The following is a 21724-nucleotide window of genomic DNA, read 5'->3' as shown; positions in this document are numbered from 1 at the left end:
GCAATCCCTAGCAAAATACCAACAGTTTTCTTCAATGAACTATAGCAAATCATTTTAAAATTCATATGGAACCACAAAAGACCCTGAATAGCCAAAGCAATCCTGAGAAGGAAGAATAAATCTGAGGGGATTATGCTCCCCAACTTCAAACTCTACTACAAAGCCACAATAATCAAAAAAATTTGGTACTGGCACAAGAACAGACCCATAGGCCAATGGAACAGACTAGAGAGCCCAGACATAAACTCAACCATATATGGTCAATTAATATACAATAAAGGAGCCATGGCATACAATGGGGAAATGACAGCCTCTTCAACATCTGCTGTTGGCATAACTGGATAGCTACATGCAAGAGAATGAAATTGGATTATTGTTTAATCCCATACACAAAAGTAAACTCAAAATGGATCAAAGACCTGAATACATTTCATGAAACCATAAAACTCTTAGAAGACAACATAGGCAAAAATCTCCTGAATATAAACATGAGCAACTTCTTCCTGAACACATCTCTTTGAGCAAGGGAAACAAAAGCAAAAATGAACACATGGGACTACATCAAACTAAAGAGCTTCTGTACAGCAAAGGACACCATCAACAGAACCAAAAGGCATTCTACAGTATGGGAGAATATCTTTGTAAATGACATATCTGACAAGGGTGCATCCAAAATATATAAAGAACTCACACGACTCAACACCCAAAAAGCAAATAAGCCTATTTAAAAAATGGGCAGAGGATATGAAGAGACAGTTCTCCAAAGAAATTCAGATAGCCAACAGACACATGAAAAGATGCTCCACATCACTAATCATCAGGAAAATGCAAATTAAAACCACAATGAGATATCACCTCACACCAGTTGGGATGGCCTGCATCGAAAAGACTAAGAACAAAAAATGCTGGCGAGGATGCAGAGAAAGGGAAACCCTCCTACACTGCTGGTGGGAGTGTAAACTAGTTCAACCATTGTGGAAAGCAATATGGAGGTTCCTCAAAAACTAAAAATAGAAATACTATTTGACCCGGGAATCTCACTCTTTGGAATTTACCCAAATATAAGTTCTCAGATTCAAAAAGACATATGCACCCCTATTGTTATTGCAGCAGTATTTACAATAGCCATGATATGGAAGCAACCTAAGTGTTCATCAGTAGATGAATGGATAGAGAAGATGTGGTACATACACACAATGGAATACTATTCAGCCATAAGAAAGAAACAAATCCTACCATTTGCAACAACATGGATGGAGCTGGAGGATATTATGCTCAGTGAAATAAGCCAGGCATAGAAAGACAAGTGCCAAATGATTTCCCTCATTTGTGGAGTATAACAACAAAGCAAAACTGAAAGAACAAAACAGCAGCAGACTCACAGACTCCAAGAAGGGACTAGCAGTTACCAAAGGGGAGGGGTGTGGGAGGGTGGGTGGGGAGGGAGGGAGAAGGGGATAGAGGTATTATGTTTAGTACACATGGTGTGAGGGGTCACAGGGAGAACAGTGTAGCACAGAGAAGGCAAATAGTGAATCTGTGGCATCTTGCTGCACTGATGGACAGTGACTGCATTGGGGTATGAGTGGGGACTTGATAATAAAGGTAAATGTAGTAACCACATTGTTTTTTCATGTGAAACCTTCATAAGAGTATATATCAATAATACCTTAATAAAAAATTATTTTAAAAATTTATAATAAAAAAATAAAAACATTCAAAGCAGAAAAAAAAAGATCTTTAAATAAAGGATTTTGTTGCTGATGAGAATTAAACAACTTGGTCTAGATAGAGTGTGCTTCATGGGATAGAAGTTCATAGGATTCTGGTATAACTGGGGCCAAGTGGGGACACCAGAATGATGGGGATGGACCATATTTAACACAATGTTGGCTTTCTCATAATTTGTACAAGGTCTAGCCCTATTCATGTTGACACTAATAGATGAATCGTCCTAATTGGGAAAGTGTGTAGGATAACTCAGGTAAGACAATCTCACTGCCTCAACTGGGCACTAAATAGCCCAAGAGTTTCAGCACTCTCCTCACGAACAGCAGCCCTGCAGCTAAGTTCCAGGAGGACTTCCATCTAATGCAGGGAAAGATAGTTTGGGCTCCAAAGGTCCTTGCTTGACAGGCCTTGCTGCAGGTAGAGCCATCTGATATGAGTTAGAATGAATCATTATTATAATCATAAGCTTTTATTATTCTCTTTTCACACACATAAGTTGGAAGTACTTTTCTATATCTCTGTGCTTCTTGAAATGCACCCTCCCCTGCCCCTCTAATACCCATTACTTTAAAAGGAGAGGATAAGGGTGAATTCTAAGGGAAGAAATGGCTTTAAAGGAATGGAAGGATATTCCTACATCAGTAATCTCAAAAGTTCTCTGCTGTCTCGTGTTATATTTTAAAAAGTCTAAATGACCACTATGCACATCTGACTGAGGTTCAGATTTTGAGAAATCCATTCTTTCTTCCTTTCATTTTGAATAGTTTCCATGTAGGCTTTAAAGATTATTGATTTTTTTTCCTATTTGTTATCACATAATAGATTTTTTTAGTGGTTTGGTTGTTTTAATTTTTGCTTCTTTTATCAGTATGGGTTGCCATGAGCAAAATACAATGAGAAGTCTCAAATGGCCAAATGACTAGGCAGCCCCAGAGAGATAAGCTCATCAAAGATATAAACCATGTCATTACAACTTATTACCCTTTTCCATGTAGTTTTGCCAGCAGTTACCCCATTGATGCCCCATGTATGAATGTAATGAAGACCAATTTCACTCCATGTGACATTGTCCCTAGAGCATCATTAGAATTCAGTTTCAATGCTCCTTCAATGGGTAGAAAGATGAGAGCCCCTAGTATTACCTGCAGTACACCTTGACTCATTTACTCACAGAAGAAAGAATTTATTTCCTTCCTTCTTGGACCCAAGGGACAAAGGTCACTGCCAGGATGATTCTCTGTGTTTGGGTTCCCAAGAGGAGTCAGGAAACGGGGTTTTCTCAAAATTGCCATTGCCCTCCCCAATTACAGACTCACCCATATTATAGGACAAGAGGTCTCGGGTCCTTACACGGATGAATCATTATCCTCCCCAAGTCAACTCCTTCCTCTGTGTGTCTTTTCTCAAGAACTGGCACCATTCTGATCCTAAACTAGCCAAATCAGAAATTCATAGTGAGCAGAGCCTCTTCAATCTCCACTCCTTTACCATCCAAAAAAAACTAATCACCCAGTCTGTTCTCTTTGCCTGGCTTGTCCTGTATTATCCATTGCCTAGGCGGTCACTGCAGCACCAGGGCTCTTTGTCTACAAGCTTGTTTGCCCACCCATCCTCTAGGCTCAGTCATGAGACTTCCCAAGCGTTCATGTGATAACTCATTCCCCTACATAAGCGCGTCAGTGACTCTCCATTACCCAATGCAATGCTTTACAAACTTTTGAAACTGTAGAACCTTTTCTTCAAGTTAAAGTTATGATGATATGTAATGCAGCATAAAATAGAATGAAAAAGAGATAAAATTAGAACTTCTCTGGTTTAAGCTAAAGAAGAGAAGCAAAGTACTAAAGTGTCTTTGCAACAGAAAGAGACACACACACACATACACACAAAGCAGGCCTGGTCCAGAAACAACTAGAAATACTAGGAAATCAAAGGAATCCAGTTTAAAAATCACTGTCCTGTAGACGATATCTGAGCTTTCAAAGCTCTTAAGTAAGACAACACACAGGATGTAGCCTGTCTCTCTGGCACTGCCTTATCCTTGCAGCTTCCCTGTGATTGGCCCTCTCGCCATGGCAGACCATTCCCACTCACCTGAGACTAACCAGGCTCCTCTGGAAACAACCATCAACTAATGAGGAAAGACACTAGTACTCAACACATGTTGCGGGCACCCATCTTTCAGGTGAAGATTCCCCTGCTCCCTGACCATCTCATCCCCAGGACAGTTTTCCAGGAACTATCCCAGTTTTAAAACGCATTGCAGGATCCCCCTCAGTTGTGGCCACACCAGGATGGTTGGTCACCCTATGACTCCCTTTCAAATATTCTCACCCCAGTCTTTGTCTTGGGCTCTGCTTTTGGGAGGAACCCAAACTTATTTATATATAAGTCCTGTTGGAAGGCAAGTCCTATTGTTATGACTGCCAGAACTGAAATCAGTTGAAATCTTAGGCACTTAAGAGCTGTGCCACCATAGACAAGTTACCTTGTTTCTCTAGACCTCAATTTTCTTATCTGGAAAATGTGGATAGTATATCTGCCTTTCATAGGTACAGCCATCCATTCATCCCTTTTTCACATTATTAACTGATCACATGGCTGCCAGAATAAGTACTACATTTCCCAGAATCCTCTGCAGCTAGGTGTGGCCATGTGACTAACTTCTGGACAAACAAGATGCAAGCAGAAATATTATAAAGTAGCTTCCAGAAAGCTTTCTTAGGACACCTCTAGTATACTCCCATGACCCTCTTTCTTTCATCCTTTCCTCCCTGCTGCTGCTAACAAGAAAGGATATCCACAGATAGAGTAGCCAGATTTGGGCAATGGCACAGCCTGGGACATGGAGATGGGGGAGCAACAAAAATAGAAGCCCAGGTACCTGAGACTCTCTTGGACAGGAGCCACCATTATATCCCTGAACGCCAGACTTGTTCATGAGAGAAAAACAAATTTGTATCTTGTTTATGTCACTGTTATTTAGGGGTGGGGAACTGCAAATATTATTACCAAATTTAATCCTAGTTGAAACACTAATTCTTTTCCATTTTTACAAGGATTAAAAGATACTTAATGTGTAAACCATTTAGGATGGCACATCGCACATAGCTGGCATTCATCACTGACTATTCTGTTACAGTGGTGAGAGTGATGGGGGGAGGAGTAGTGAAGCACACGGGAAGCAGTTCGCATTGTCTTCCCTTCCCCAGATCGGCCTGCAGCCAACCTTTCCAATCTAGCTTAACATTCCTTCTCAGATAGACCAGACTGCTCACATCTCACCATTCCCCAAATATACTACAAACTCCTATTCTTCCAGGTATTTACAATTTTCTTCTCTCTGCTCAGACTATCCTTTCTGATCCATCCCACCTGGTGACTCCAATTCAGTTTTTGTGACTCTGCCAACCTCACTTCCCCAGCTCCCCAGGAAGGATTAAGTATTCACCTCTGTGCTGTCACATTACACTGCACACCACCTCCTCCCTACCTGCAGTATCCACTACATTAGATACCCACTAGCCATGACCACTCCCCAACCTAGAATCATTTCCTTCCAACAAAGCCTCCCTTACTCTCTGGAATCACTCCAATTTCTGTCCGTTTTCCCTGCTTCATCAGAATTCAAGTTCTGAGTATGATATGCATCTGGTAACGGTATATCTAGTCCAAACTTAATTCATACCAAAAAGTGCAATGTGTCATGATTGTATTATGGCATTTCCCCCCAACCCCCCCAAAAAATGTGACCTCCAAAACCTAGTGAGCAGTACCTCTGAGCACTTAATGACATGTTTCGAAAGGACCACAATTCTGGAAATGCCACCTTGTTCAAAAGGCATGCTTTTGGAATGAGACCAACTGGATGAAAATAAGTGGCTCTGAATTTTTTTCTACTCACAACATTTCTGACACCAAATGCACAGCATCTTTTCCAACACCACCTCTCCAACTCTCCAGCACCAGCTGGGTGTCCTACAATTCAATTCAATTCTGATACTATCTTCCTGGAATTAGCATCAGATCCCATAACTTAAGAACATAATCACACAGACTTCCCCCAATTCAGGTTCCAATCACAAGTCCCAGATTGTCACCCGAACTTCTGAATGACCAGCTATAAATTCAGGAGGTTCCTATAACCCCCCCCCCCTTTAGATTGGATAATTTGCTAATATGATTCACAAAAGTCAGGAAAGCATTTTACTATTACTGGTTTGATACAACTTAGGAACAGTCAAATGGAAGAGAAATATAGGACAAAATATGGGGGTGTGGGGAGGTGCAAGGAGCTCCCATCCCCCTTCCAGGTGTGCCACCCTCCCAGTGACTTGTGCTCACCAACCCAGAAGCTTTCCAAACCCCATCATTTGGAGGTTTTTATGGTGGTTCCATTTATAGGTATGATCAATTAAATCATTAGCCATTAGTGATTAGCTTAATCTCCAGTCCCTTTCTCCTCCCAGAGGTTGGGAATGTGACTGAAGTTCCATCCCACTGACCATGTTTTGGTGTTTTTGGAGACCAGTCCCCATACTGAAGCTATTTAGGGACCCCTAGCTACCAGTCATTTTGTTAGCATACGAAAGGCACTGTAGAGATTCCAAGGGCTTAAGAGCTATGTTCCAGGAACCAGGGATGAAGACCAAATAGATATTCCTTATTTATTACAGCGGCTTACTTCTCCATCTTGGTCAACTAGTATAAATTACTTTAGAACAGTGAAGACTCTACCTGAAGACACACAGGTAGTAAAATGCAGAGCTAAATTTATAGCCAGTGCTTTCTGACAACAATGATAAACCCATGTCACAAGTGTGCCTGCAGGGAAACTCCCATCACCATCACATAGTAATAATAATGATAAGACAGACAACCAGAGCTAATATTTATTGAACATGTATTAGATGCCAGAAAAGATGCTAAGCACTTCATGATCATTTCATTTTGTTCTCACTTTATATACATATATATGACATGAAATCTTTCTCTCCCCATTTTATAGATAAGAACATAGATCAGGAATGTTTACTGATTTGCCTAAAGTCACCAAATAAGTAGTAAATAAAGCAGGAGCTTGAGCGCACATTTTTCAAGCAGCAAATCAAAAGCTCTCACCACTCTGATAAAATGCATTCCCCTGGATGGCATGTCCAGCTCAAATTTAGCTTTCATTTTCAACCTTCTCTGAAGAGAATTACCTGCCCCCTCGTCTGTGCCCCCACAGACAACAGTACTTGGTACACCACTCTATTAGACCACTCACCATGTTGTATTATAGTTATTAGCATAAATGTCTGTCTCCTCTACCTGCCTGAGTGCCCACTATTTATCTTTGCATTCCAGGGCCTGGTAGAATGGCTTGTGCAGAGCAGTCATTCATTCAGTTTAACAAATTATAATGGGCACGTAATAATACTTCTTGAATCGGAATGGGTCTTGATCTCTCCACCTGTAAAATCGGAATTCCTCTCCTGCAAATAGAGACAATTCCCATTCTTTGATGCCAGAAAATGCTCAAGATTTCATGAGCCAATACATGTGTGCAATTGGCAAGGAACATCTTGGGAAAATGCTACCTTATTATTTCAAGGCACTATTGAAAAGGGACCAAAAAATAAAATTCCTTCTGTCCTAACATGATCCAGCTGCAAGAGACAAGTTGTCATTACACTAGTGGAAAGTTATTGCCTCTAGACTCGAAACTAGCAAACTGGCCTGAAGGCACAGGCTACAGTCTTTGTTGTGTATTGCTATAAACTGTAAGCCACCCTGTGCAAATACACACTCTCCTTGTGTGGGGGAAACTGCCATTGTGTCTCACCGCCAGGTATGCAAGCAGCGTCTCGTGGGCAGATTGCCAGTCTGGCCATCTGTGTTATGCTTGGTTGCTAGGGCACGGACAGGGAGCTATGTAGTATCTTGCTTTCACCCTAGCCACAAAGGCCTGGAGCAGTGACAAAGGCTGCTCAGAAGTGCTGGAGCTCCAAGGAAATGTACATATTTGGCTTAATTCATAGAACCTCTATTGAAGGCCAGCTCAGAAGACTGGAATTTTTGTCCAGGCTATACTGCTAAGGGACCTCAGGTTAGACATGTACTTCTCTGTACATGTAGGGCCCTCACTTGTAAATAACAAGGGGACCCAAAACTCAACATTTCCCAAAGAGGGTCTCTGTTCCTCTGGCAGTATGTGAAATGTTTACAGGTACTACGTGGACAAATTTGGGGACATTTTAGCAACTGTGAATTATTATAATGCTTGCTAGAAAATAATTATTGTATCCAATATTTGACATCATGTAAGTAATTGATTAGAATGAATGTGTAAAGAAAATGTTTGAGTGTTTGGAAAAGAATCAACATTAGAAAATAGAATAGTGGTTGAGAACATATGTAGAGATGACAGAAAGTATGACAGTGGGCACAAATGACTGGGGGTTAGATGAGTTAGACGAGTTGTACCTGGCATCCTAGGCTTTACCTCTGCAATCCCATCAACAGTGGCCAGTTGGGAAAACGATCTGAACACTGCTGACAAGAGTAAATTTGTTCTGAAAATGCCTCCATTTGTACATAACAAGTCTATCAAAACAAACATTTTCTAATACCTACAGGACATTAGGCTGGGCATTATGTGTAGGAAGATGAAAAAGGATCTTGGCCCAGTCTGATCAGGCACACATCTGGGAAAATAAATATCTTTAATTTCTTGTGTATTTATAATAGTGTGAAGTAACCTGGAAGTCAGAGAGAAAAAAGAAACTCTTCCTGAGAGAGAAATAGCCAAACAAGTCTCCACGAGGGAGTGAGCCCTGAAGCCTCAGTAAACCGTGTCCTAGCACACAAGAAGGGGAAGGTGTTCCAGGCACAGGGAACAGCATGCTGAAAAGTACTGACTGGCAGATCTAATAGGCAAATTTAGTTTTCTTACTCCTATTTTATTGTAAACAAACCAGCCATGTAACTATTTCATATACTTCATAAGTGACAGAGCCAAAATAGCAGTAGACTCAGAGACACCAAGAAGGGACTAGTGATCACCAAAGGGGAGGGGTTGGGGAGGGTGGGGGGCAGGGAGAAGGAGATTAAAGAACACAATAATTCACAGTCACAATATAGGTTCATCACGGGGATGGCAGTGCAGCATGGAGAGGACAGCTAATGACTCTGTAATTCCTTGCTATGTTGAGGGACAGTGAATGCACTGGAGGGGGTGAAGACTTGATAATATGGGTGGATGTTGAACCACTGTGTTGTGTATGTGAGGCTATAAGATTGTGTATCAGTGAGACTTCAATAAAACAACAGCAGCAAACGAGTGCAGATGCTGTGTGTCAGAGTGACATGAATTCCAAGCCCATGTTCTTTCTACTGTATCACATCATAGTTGCCATTCATATCTGAAACCTCACCCATGTATAGCTATTAATGGTATTTCTATCTTATTTATTCTTAATCCATCAAGTGTGAAATACCCATCAACAGAAGAGAGAGTAATGAGATCTTCTACTTAAAGGCCAGTGTCCTCAGTTGCAGGCAATTGCTGGACTTCACATAACTTTTCCTCTTTAAAAATATTATCTGTAGAATAATTCCCCACAACGTTTTGCATTAGTTACTTTAGGCAAAAGCAAAAAAGTTTCAGAAAAGCTATCCCATGTTCCCCTTCTAGTTTATACACAGGCACATTTCTCAGAAGCAAGAATAATGGAAAGATCCTACTCCTAGGGAAAATTCCACTGGAGATGAGGCAGCAAGGATGCTGAGCTATGGCACTGATTAATAAGGCCCTGACATTTGGGGATTCACAGTACAGGAATGCTCCATGAGAACTTCACTCTAGTGAGGACACTTAATCCAATCAAGTTAGAGAAACACAGACCCTCCACAATTCCTTCTCCTACTCTTCCAAATTTTAATTTGAACCAAGACAAAATGCCACAAATTCTCTACATTTGACTTTTAAAACAAAAGGATGATTTGAAAGGAATATGGTTAAGGTTTTGTTTTCCCTATTCACAAACCAGCAGCTATTCTAAGTCAAACCAGATATAGGCTGCTGACTTGAGGTAGGTGCATTTTACCTGTGAGAATGAGGAGGAAATTGCATGAAAGATAAATATTCAAGATGTTGGCCTACAGTTATGGAAAACCAAATATTAAAAATGTTGGCCTACAGGAATGGAAAGCCAAGAAGGAAAAATAGTAGTTGGGGGTCTTCCCATAAAAAGAAACATCTTCAACTTAAAAAGAACTCAACTTATTCTACTCAACCTAATGGCATGCTTATGGTGAAAATAGTAAACAAACTATGAATCTGGGAGTCAAGCAAAGAGGAATTTTAATTCTGTGCATTTACCAACTGTGCGGTATTGGAGCGCTTCCTTGTCTCAGTTTTCTCATCTGCAAAATGGGTTTCATAGTATGTACCATAAAGATTGCTGGGAGGATCATGGTATGTAAGAGTACCTGGCAACAAAAACAGACATAATATGTGCTAAATAAATGGGGAGTCTCCATTCAGTTGACAGGGACATTTGGTTGTCTGATGGAAGGCAGGGCTGCTGGATATTCTGGATCTTTCTATCAATGGTTTTGCTTTGGTTGTTTTGTTTAATGTATATCATTACATTTTCTATATCCTTAATGCTGATATATTTAAAAATTATTAATTTTTAATGTATTTTTCCTGTATCTGTATATTTATACTGTAACTTTCTAAAATTGTCTTATCTTTTCTAAGATTATTTTTGCCAACTATTTTTGATTCTCCAAGTAGAACATCTCATACTCTAAAAAACATAATGATTTGATGTCTTTCCAATATTTATCTCTTTTCTTTTCTTTTTTTTCCATTGCATCATTGTCCTTATAATTAATTTAAATAAGACATGCTAAATTTTCTTTGGAATGAGGCAAATTCCATAGTAAATTGATTGGTGCTCTTGGTTTCCATGGTGATAACTAAGGAAGAAAGATTTCTAGTACTCTTTCCCAATAGGTGCATCTGTTAAGGGCATCAAATCAAATTGCACCAGAATTGGGCCACTGGGTAAGGGCTTATTCTAAGTAGAAAGAAGCCACAGAATGGAGATCTGCTAGTTTAGAGCAGGGTTGGGTTTTGTCCCAGGGGACTTTGTTTCATAATCTCATTGAAGAAAACTTATATGTAGGTGTATCTGCCATCTTGGATTAGAGGTGTGAATAGCCTTAGGTCTTGCAACCGACAGCTTCCTGGCCTGTACTTTCAGGTCCATGAAACACAGGACTGTCATTAAAATGGAGAAAATTCAAGTTCATGAATCAAACTCAGGATACCCTTCAGAGACCATAGAGTCCACCCTACAATCCTTTCTCATAAGAAGAGGCATGTCAGTAGAATAGATTCATAACTTCTGAGTTCCCTATGCCCTGGAAATATTTATCCTTCCATCTTTGTTTCCCATAACTTCTGCACATATTTATCTCCCTTTAGTCTTGCAAAGATATCTTTTTGGCACCAATGTGTGACCAACATATGCTTCATGAAATCAATAATGGCTCATACTTTTCATTCTAATATTAACACCCCCTATTTCCATTCTCCATCAGCATTTTAGTGTTTATGCCTTAGTACTGAGTATTTGTGTATAGTGTTCTTTATTCCCATTGTGTCATCTACACACAGTAAACTCATAGTTAAGGCAACACCTCATCCAGACTTCCTGTGAGCTCTTACTGTGCCCTACATCTTCCTTATTATGACACTTATAATAATATAACCTCATTGAAAGTAGACTTACTTCTCATCTCTTTAAATATTCTCAAAGCCAAAAAGTAAGCCTGATACATATTATTGTTATCTTCCTACATCAGCTGGGTTGCTTTTAGCAGCAAGTAACAGAAAACCCAATTCAAATTGGCTTAGTTGATAAGAAAATGTACCAATTCATATAACTGAGGGAGAAAATATGGAGCAGTCTCTAGTTTTGATTTAATAATGCAGTTCTGGCTCAGGTTCCACTCTGTGTATCTCTTTTATCTTCAGGCATGTAGCTATTTGACCACAGCAATCATGAGCCTCATACCCATACATAGTAACTTATAGAAGAGAGAGTGATACTCCCCATGGATAAATTTGCCTCCCACGTCATTTCCAGAATTGGGCCATGTACCCATCCCTAAGTCATGGGTCTACCCTGTGATCTATCAGATCTGTCCCTTGAGCTAAAGGTGGAGTCACTTTTCCTTCAACACAAAAACACTGCTTAATTGGAATTCAGCTGAGAATGTATTCAGGTAAAAGTAACTACTAGACTTGCAATGGTTAAATTAGTAGGGGTTTTCTTTTCTCATGTAAGGATTGCTAGGTGTCTGCTAATATTAATTCACCCAACTGAAGTTATCAGGACTGGAAACTGTGAGATTATCTTGTTCTTTCCCTCATGCACATTTCAGTATGGCTTATAAACAGGAGGAACAATTTGTGCATAAAAATAAAAAATGATATTTATAGGTTTTAACCCCTTAAGCAAAATAGAAATCCATTAATCTATACTCATATAAGAAAATGTGGAAGAAGGAAAACCTCCAGCTTATAGTAGAAGATGTGAAATAGCAGCTCCCCAAATACTTGTTTATAATCATTAATTGGTGAGTGCAAACAATGATTAACCTCACAGTAGAGAAACTTTATAGATACATTTAACCAAGTGATGAAAGTTATCAGTAATGGGACAAATTAGCAGTCAGTGCCTAATGATATAATGCCATGAGAATATTTGGCAGATACTACTGCTAAAAGCTCGTAAATCATGAGGAAACATCTTACAAACTCAAACTGAAGGATATTCCGCAAAGTAACTGGCCTGGCCTGTTCAAATATGTGAAAGATAAAGACTGAGGAATTGTTTCAGACTGAAGGAAAATAAAGATCATGACTACCAGGTGAACATGTTCCCGGATTGGATCCAGAACATAAAAGGGACATTATTCAAACATCAGAGAAATTTGAACTAGGAAAGCAATACTGGGTCAGTGCTAATTTCCTGATTTTAATGGTTGTATTGTCATTATATAGGAGAATATCCCGGTTTTTAAAAAATACAAACTGATGCAACTTACTTGCAAAAGGTTCAGAAATAATAGTATACAAGAGTATGTGTGTTATGTGTATGGGTGTCTATGTAAGAGGAAGGATGCTAAGACAAATGTGGAAAAGTGCTAATAACTCAGGAATCTGGGTTACAGAAATATGGGAGTTCTTTGTACTATTTTGCAACTTTTCTGAAGATTTTAAAGTATTTCAAAATAGGAAGTTAAAAAAGAGAGACAAAGAATAGGGATGTGGATGTTGCTTGGTGACCAAGAGTGTTTATGATAACATACATCTCAGGCCTCACAAGCCAGATGCTACCAAAAATGCTGCACTTCTTTGTATATACAAATTATAGAGGCATTACCCCTCAAGCTACTCAAGTACAGAAAACTCATTTTTTTACCACATTCCACCAAGTATCTCTGGGAATCTCCAGGACATGTTAAAATGTTCTACAAACTTTTCCTGGTTGTTGCTTGTTGTGTGAACCTGTCATTTGTCTCCAGACTGCCATCTGCTCTTCTGCAGGTCATTCCTTTCTCCACTGAGATGATTTCACCCAAGTTGCAGCCGCTACCCTTCGTGTTCTTGGTGCTGCCTCCTCACCTGCCCCTCAGGTCACTGAAATCACAGCTTGTCTGGGCCCAGCTGTCCTCCACGGAGCTGCAATGGTCCCTGAAGTCTAGAAGGCTCTTCCTTTGGCTGCTGCCTCCAAACATAGCAAGTACTTATTTTGAAAGTTCAGCCTCAGAGGCCATTCTCCCCACCAAGAATCTTCAGAGATCCCTGCACCTCTGAGTGCAACCCCCAACTGACTTACAAGGGGGTGAGGGAGATTTTATTTTTCCCAAGAACAGTGGGTAGGTTCTTGCTTTATCTGTAGCTGGGGTTGACAAACTATGCCACCCCATAGGCCAAATCTAGCCTGCTGCCCATTTTTATATGGCCCAAAGCCAAGAATGGTTTCTGCATTTTTAAATGGTTGGAAAAAAAGTCAAAAGAGTAATAATCTTTCATGCCTCATGAGAATAATATAAATTCAAATTTTAGGATCCATAACAATGTTTTATTCAAATGCATCCATGCTCACTCATTTACATATATTCTAGGCCTACTTCCATGCGATAATGGCAGCCTTGAGCAGTGGTGACAGAGACCACCTGGCCTTTGACAGAGAAAATTTGTCAACCCCTGACCTATGTGATTGAAAGGGCCTACCAACGTGCTTTCTCTTCAAATAAGAGCAAAAGACTCAATCTCCTCCTCCTAAAGCAAGCCCACATCTCTGCCCCAGGAAGGCATAAGTTCCTTCTAGCTACTTAAATGATAGCTCTTTCATATTAAAAGTTATCTTAAGTTTCATTGCTGGATCTCTGATACATCTAACTCCAAGCAAACATGTATTGCTCTCAACCGAGCCTTTAGGAGTTGGGATGCTGGGATCTGGTTGAGTCTCTAGTGCTTCTCAAATAATTAATCCAGGTTAGACTAAGGACTTAGTGAATGACACCCAAGCAGTAGAAGTCCCCTAAGTGGTGGAAAGAGAAGAGCTATAGGGGTGGTAGGAGAGGAGGGTTTTGTGGGGAGGTGAACAAAGTGGTAAAGTAGTACCAGCTTCAGACCTGAAGATTTCTAATTGAGCTCGAGCAGCTCTCCTGGACCCACAGGAGTGAAACTCATGGACCCACAACTAAAGAAAAAAAACTCAGGTCACCTTAATTCTATTGTGATCATTATTTACGTAAGATAAATAAACTCCATAGTATTTGGGTTTCCTTTAACAGTCCAAATTGATACCCATATGATTTTTGAGTGAATTTTAGTGCTTACATTTAAGGAATATCATTTATAATGTTTTCTTTAAAGTGGAAATGGGAATCAATACAAAGAGAAGAAACTTAAATCTGCTGACAGTCACCAAAACACTGGGGGCCTCAACAATATAGCCACAGGGGATAAATGCTGCTAACCACCTGAATGAGCTTGGAAATGGATTCTTCCCCAGTCAGTCCCCCAGATGTAAACACAGCCCTTTGATGGCAGTTTTCTAGGACCCATTTATACCTCATGCCTAGATTCCTGATCAACAAAAACTATAAGATAATATCTGTGTCTTACTTTTTAACTAATAAATTTATTGTTATTTGTCACACAAAAGTGAAAACTAATACACTGGGCAACATGCCTATGTCCAATTCTCTCTTCTCTAACATGGTAATTTTCTGTTGCTATGACCACAGTTGTGCCTTCAAGAGCCAGCTGTGTAAGAGCCCTGAGCTCATTTACAGAGGCTTTTCTCAGCAGCCAGCTACAGAGATGACTGGAGTGTCTGATATCTGAGTGGGGACCAAAAGGGAGCCTCCAGGTGTCCCTCCCCCAGGCCTTGCCCACTACCCAGCCCCGCACAAACTGATGAAAGCAGGAGGGGCCTGACCTGTGGGTATGGGTGACAGTATGAAAGGAACATAAATGACTTTACATAGGTGTAAAATCTGAAAAAGAAATATATTGTGTGCAGGCAACATGCCACCAATATGGCAGAGAAGGAAAAGTATGGTGTTTGGTGTCTGAACATTTGGATATTTCAAGACACAGCTCTGCCATTTACCACGTGATTGAGACCCCACTACGTGAGGTTTCTGAGTTTCTTCTTCCTACCGATAACATGCACGTAATGATAATACCTGGAACCATTTTACACAAAATATTTATTAGACATTGTCAGTGTATGTGAAGCATGATACTGGAAGCAAAGAATATAGAAATAAAGGACATGTGGCACATGCCCTCAAGACTTGGAAGAGACTGTCCTGTAAAAACCTTAAACCTCATGAGGAAAGTTGGAATCTTCTGTTTCTCACCCTCTTAGTCAGTGGGGCCCAGGCCATCATGCAGTGATATCCAGTGCATGTCTGCTGAGTGATTATGTAGTGTGGAAAGTGGTGACCTTAAGAACTGGTGGTTTAATTGTGCTTAAGAAAGAGGATTGCTTTTAAGTAGCAAAATCTTGTATGGGTTACTTTGTTATTAAAATGTACCACTGGCCAAGGCTAAGATAAAACAGCTAAACTGTTCTCCCCAGGAAATAAACCAGAATCTTGGAGATGGAGGTTTAAGATACTGGAAAGGAGAAAAAGGAATAATGATAAGACTGAAGGCTCTATCCTGAGAGTCTCACACACATGCACACACATACACACACCCACATTCTTAAGGTGAATTGTCAGTAAAATGTGGATCTGCTATCCACAATCCCCATATTTGAGTCTGGGGGAGATAAATTAAAAGGAGCTGCTTTCCAAGCACTGAGCAACGGCCAAGGGTAGGAGTGGCTGGTGGTGGTGCAGGGGGAGGAAATACATAGTGAAACTGGGGCCAGAGGTGACCAAAAGCTCACTCTGAGGTGGGTGAGGTGGAGGTCATCACTGGGCACTTGGGATCTTCCCATCGCTGGAAGGGGCTTTGAGGCAATGTCTGTCTTGATCACCACAAGGAAGGTGATCCCTGCAAGGCAAAGAGCTAGGGGATGCGTTGGGGCTGACACTGAGGAAGTGAGCAAATGAATGGACAAGATGTCAGCAGCATGAGAGGAAAGGAGATGTGACTCTGGGGGAACGGTAAGAACTTACAGTTACACCCTGTGGTCAGCAGTGAAACACTTTATGGAATAGAAAGAGAAGCTGACAACGAGCATCGTTTCTTCCCCCAAGGCACAGCCAGGCAGATACTTGGAGGAGGAAAGCCTTTAGGAAAATGATGGGGTCAGGTCTACATCACAGTAGGCAGGAAGAGCTCAGTGGGCTCTGCACCCAGAAACGGCCTGGCAGGATGTGGGCTGGGAGGGGTGGGCTGCCTCTCCATCCAGACACACCTGCCGTCTCTCCGGAGAGTGTTCATTTCCCTCCGTTTTGTTGTTTTTCAGTCTTTACCTGATACCTGAGACCCGACCCTTTCCCCTAAAAAGGTCAGGGAAATTTTTAAAAGAAGAAAAGGAAAAAATAGAGAAAAAGATACAAAGAAAGAAGCAAGAAAAAAGGAAAAGGAGAAAAGCCAGCAGACCGTGCGTGTGAATATGGGCATGTTTGCAGACCCAACTTAGAAAGGCAGAGGTTGATGGTGCCAAATAGTTGAGCTTCTGCCAGACTTTTATGACTCCTTCTTTATCATTTCCCCTCCAATGAGGCAGATCAAGACACATCTGCGTTCCTTCCCTGATGTCTGGGGCCGTCTTCTAGCCTTTGTCAGCTGCTGGTCTGCTGAGGCTCTTGGGTTTGAGAAAACCCGCCTGGCAGCTCCATGTCTGTTTGCAGCGGCACTTGTGTAAATGGGGTGTCATCTGGAAGCCATGGCAGCAGAAACACAACAAATAGAAGCAAGTTACTGGCTTCCAGGGATGATCAGTGAAGTCCTCCTTAGCTTCCCAGCACTGTTTACGGAGGCCATATATCCCTGGTCCCCCAAAGCCAGAGAGTGAGCAGCTGTTGCAAATTCTTCCTGAAGAGCTTATGCTTAAAAATAATTCAGGCTGAGCTTCACCATGGGACCATGAATGTTTTCTGCTGCCATTTGGGGGCACTATTCTCTCCAACACTTCCTCCCTCCCTCCCTCCCTCCCTCCCTCCCTCCCTCCCTCCCTCCCTTCCTTCCTTCCTTCCTTCCTTCCTTCCTTCCTTCCTTCCTTCCTTCCTTCCTTCCTTCCTTCCTTCCTTCCTTCCTTCCTTCCTTCCTTCCTTCCTTCCTTCCAACTGGTAGATAATAGATCCTGGGATCAAAACTGAGAACATAACGGAGAAGAAAGACTTGGTTTCCATCCTCAAGGAGCTCAGAGCTGAGTCAGAGCAGCAGACACGTGGCCAGTTGCCTTGAGTGTAGTAAATAATACAGCAGGGGCTGTGGGAAGAAGACTGACTCCCTAATAAAGTCAAGGGCCTCCAGAGAAGGCCTCCAGGAGGCAGTACAGTCTGAGCTGGGCTTTGAAATACGAGTTAACCAAATGGAGAAGTAGTGGACAGACCAAGGAGGATCGAGGAAGCACAAGGCTATTTTTCAGAAACCCCACAGGAGTTCAAGTAGAGGACATACATGGTTGAGTGTGAGATGGGACTATAGACCCAGACAGGAGTGAGAGCAAACAAGCAGAAGGATTTGAGACAGATGATCCAGTCTGCATTTCAGAAAGATCTCACAGCCAGCAGCAGAGAAAGGTGGAGTAGAGGAGGGGAGGAGGGCTGAAAAGAGAAAGGCCATACATGCAGACTTCCTGGAAGTCAAGAGAAGAAATACTCAGCATAGTATGCATGTTTAGTACAGAAGGAAATAATAGCTCTTGATTAATGAGCACACAACATGGAGAGCATCAGCTCGCTTCACAGTGAAATTCTGGTGAATCCACAATGCTGGCTTCATTCGGTCCTTCATTATTGCTCACCTTAATTCAATTCTCATTGACTGGTTACCAAATTTATGCCAAGCACTTTTAGAGACACAGGCTACCAAGACAAAATGGCTCATACATTGTACTTTCATGACCTAATAATTAACAGCTATTTGTGGTATTAAAAATACAGTAATCATCAGTGTAGCCCATTCACTAATTGCCCCCTTTTTTATAATTTGTTTTTATTTGCAGTATCAGATTAAAGGAAAATAGAATAAAATTTAGAAGTTTGCTGACTGCATTGCAAATTAAGTTACCAATGGAAATACACATGGTTTCTGTGAGTCCAGAGTAGCTAAGAGGAGGCTAATGAGAACCAGACTGAGCGCTCAGTGAGAAAGGCAATGTGCCCTCTCTGTCTGCTGGTGTCCTGTTGTCTGGTTTGGATGAAGTTCTGGACTGTGGACAGTTGATGACTTGGTCCAGCTTGCTGCCATGTAGAACCTGGGGAGGTACAGGCTCTACAATGGGCACTGGAACATGCAGGTAGATCCAAAACATAACCTTTCTCGAAAAAAGTGGCCCCAGGGAATTTTGTTAAACTATTGTGCGTCTGAGTTTGCCATTCAAGCCCATAGGCTCTGAGCTTTAGAGAACTCCCCATTCTAAAGCTCTTCCCCTCTATCTGATGAATACACCTTCATTTTCCAACACTGTTTGCATATGGCTTCCCCGGAATCCAAGAAGAGAATGACAAAAGCATTTTGTACTTTCCCATGTAGTATGCAATATGGTGTGAATTAGAGGTGAAAATGATATGCAAAAATACATGACAAGTTGATGGGTACTGTATGTGTTATACTATTAGTATATATTAGATATGATATGATGTGCTGTCATTCTTTTTTTCCCTGACTGTGTTGGTCATGAGACTATGAGCTGTTTCACTGCATAGCAGTGGCTTATTCATCAGTATATCCTTAGAACTCACAGCATCTGGCAGCTAGTAGGAGTTCAGGGGATGTTTTTGATAAAGGAGGGGGAAAGGAAAGGAGAAAAGGGAGAAAGGAAAGAAAGCAAAGAATTATCTTGCAAAGAAGCAAACTCTAGTCTTCTTTTTAAAATGTGTTCCACATCTCGCTGACTCAGGTTGTCTCCCCTTAAGGGCTCTGGCACTTTTTCCATCAATTGTCATGAAAAAAAGATAAAATGCAGGTTCCCCTTTTTCACACCTCAGAAAAGCCTAGATCCCCTCGTTTTTCCACTCACACTCTAGAAGAGTGAGATAAGGAAAATAATAATTATACATAAAGACAAGTGTCATTATTCAGGTGTGTTCAGGGTAAAGGGTTATAGCAAGAGAGAGGTAGAAACAGGTGATTCTGCCAAGGAAGATCAGGACAGGAGGAGTATCTGTAATGGGTTTTCAAGGCTGAATAGGAAATATAGCCTGGGAAGGAAGAGTATTTCTGGAAAGATAAGCCTCAGACTGAATTCAAAATCTTCCCAGAATTTGGGTCCTGTTTTGCCAGTTGAGTGTTGGTGGGAAGAGCCTGAATATTTTCAGTTGTAAAGATGGAACCATTTCTTCCAAAACTGTGTCCTTGAGGACTGATGTTGATGGAAGGTTTGATTCATAAACTGAGAGTTCAAACTCCAACTTGCTCATTTCGCAGTTGGAAAATCCAAGGAGTGAAAGGTGAACAGGTTTGTTGAAATTCACTCACAGCTTAATAGACACAAGGCCAGAAGTGAGGAATTGAATCAAGAGTCCTTCAAGTCTGCAAGAGGGTAACTGTTGGGTTGAGCAGAGTATCCCAGAGGGAATCCCCCACCCAACCCAGTCTGTTGGTACCTAGATCCTCTCTAGATGCTCCTTCCTCTTCTGTGTGCTGTCATACAGAATTCATTAACAACCAAACCCAATGTGAAGAAAAGCTCTTAGAAGAAAGATCCAAAGTTTTGGGGAAGAATACAAACTCAGTAAAATATACCCATGTGTGCATCCTTTCTCTGCACTAACTCTGTGTCTTTTACAAATTCTGCTCCTCATCTGTAAAGTAAGAATGTTCACCCATAACTCACAGACCTTTGAGGAGTCCATGAAATGCTGTATGTAGAAAAATTTTCACAGTTCCTGTGTAATGGGCTAAACAATGGTGCTCCAAAACATATATCCATGACCTAATATTTAGAATGTGACCTTATTTGGAAAAAAGACTCTCTGCAAATATAATTAAGTTAAGGATATTGAGATCCTGAGTTATCCAGGTAGGGACCTAAATCCATTGACAAGTGCTCATAAAAGACATGCAGAAAGAATGGTGACCATGGAGGCAGAGATTGAAATGATGCGGTTATCAGCCAAGGAAAGCCTGGAGCCACCAGAAGCAGAAGAGACAGCCAACAGGACCCCTTCCAGGGCCCCTGGGGCCACATGGCTCTGCTGACGTGTTGCTTTTGCACTTCGGTCCTCCAGAACTATAGAGAATATAGTCCTGTTGTTTTAAACCACCAAGTTTGTGGGGATTTGTGTGGCAGCAATAGGAATCTAACACGGTAACTAGAAACTAGAGTAAGTGTTAAAAACTGTAGGTAAGCTCCCATCTCCCTGTGCCAGAAAGGTCATCACGAAAGCACAACCAATGCCTGGATTCCCTTCCTTTTACTTTTTCTTCAACTGGGCAGCAAGTGGGGGATGGGACTATAAGATGTCTGTTCCAGGAGCTTTTTCTGGGCCCCAGTATGAGCTCTGATATACCTTTAGCTAGGAAATGAACAGCAAGAATAAGGCCGAAATTTTGTGAAAAACCTACTCAAGAGGAAGAGGAAAAACGAGCATCTCCCTGACTCCCCTCCTTGAACTCTAGTGTTAGGTTGGGTCTGGACATACGAGTGTTTCTACTCTTTTTCCCATACGACCTTTTCCCTGGGGAAGATCCAATGAGAGCATCACTGCATTGGATGTTGTGAGGCCCCAGCTGTCTGTCTAGACTGTGCCCTCAATTCTCAGATGGGTCCCTGCTCAGAACACCTCCTTTTGGGGCTTTAGTTTTCTCTTCAGTAAAGTGAATATTTGTTGACATATATGTTTGATGGGAAAAATATAGAAGCAACAAGCCACTGTCAACTCCAAATTTCATTTGACCAATGTCACTCTACCATCTATCTGAACTACAAACACAAAGATGGAAAACAATTCACTCAGTTATATGGAAATTTCTTTTATATACATTTTACCAGTAGCCACTTTGGGTATGGTGCTGTGCCCATTATTCTAGCAGCCAAGGCCCTGTGTAGTCTCCCAGCTCATTTCTCACAAACATCATGCTTCAGCCTCCCTGAGTGATTTTCCACTTGACATTGTTTTCCTACACATAATTGGAATCCTTAGAGACACCCCGAAACAAACCACCGAGTAGCAGCAGAAATACTGATACAGGTCAGTCATTGCTCTTGCCCAGACTCCTTGTATATCCCAAGGAACCCAGTGCAATCTCAACTTCCAAGAATCAAAATTTGTGGGAAATTTA

The sequence above is a fragment of the Manis pentadactyla genome, chromosome 3 (genome assembly GCF_030020395.1).
Source record: "Manis pentadactyla isolate mManPen7 chromosome 3, mManPen7.hap1, whole genome shotgun sequence".
Lineage (NCBI taxonomy): Eukaryota > Metazoa > Chordata > Mammalia > Pholidota > Manidae > Manis > Manis pentadactyla.
The sequence above is the reverse complement of the archived record's forward strand: the minus strand, read 5'-3'. Positions refer to the sequence as shown.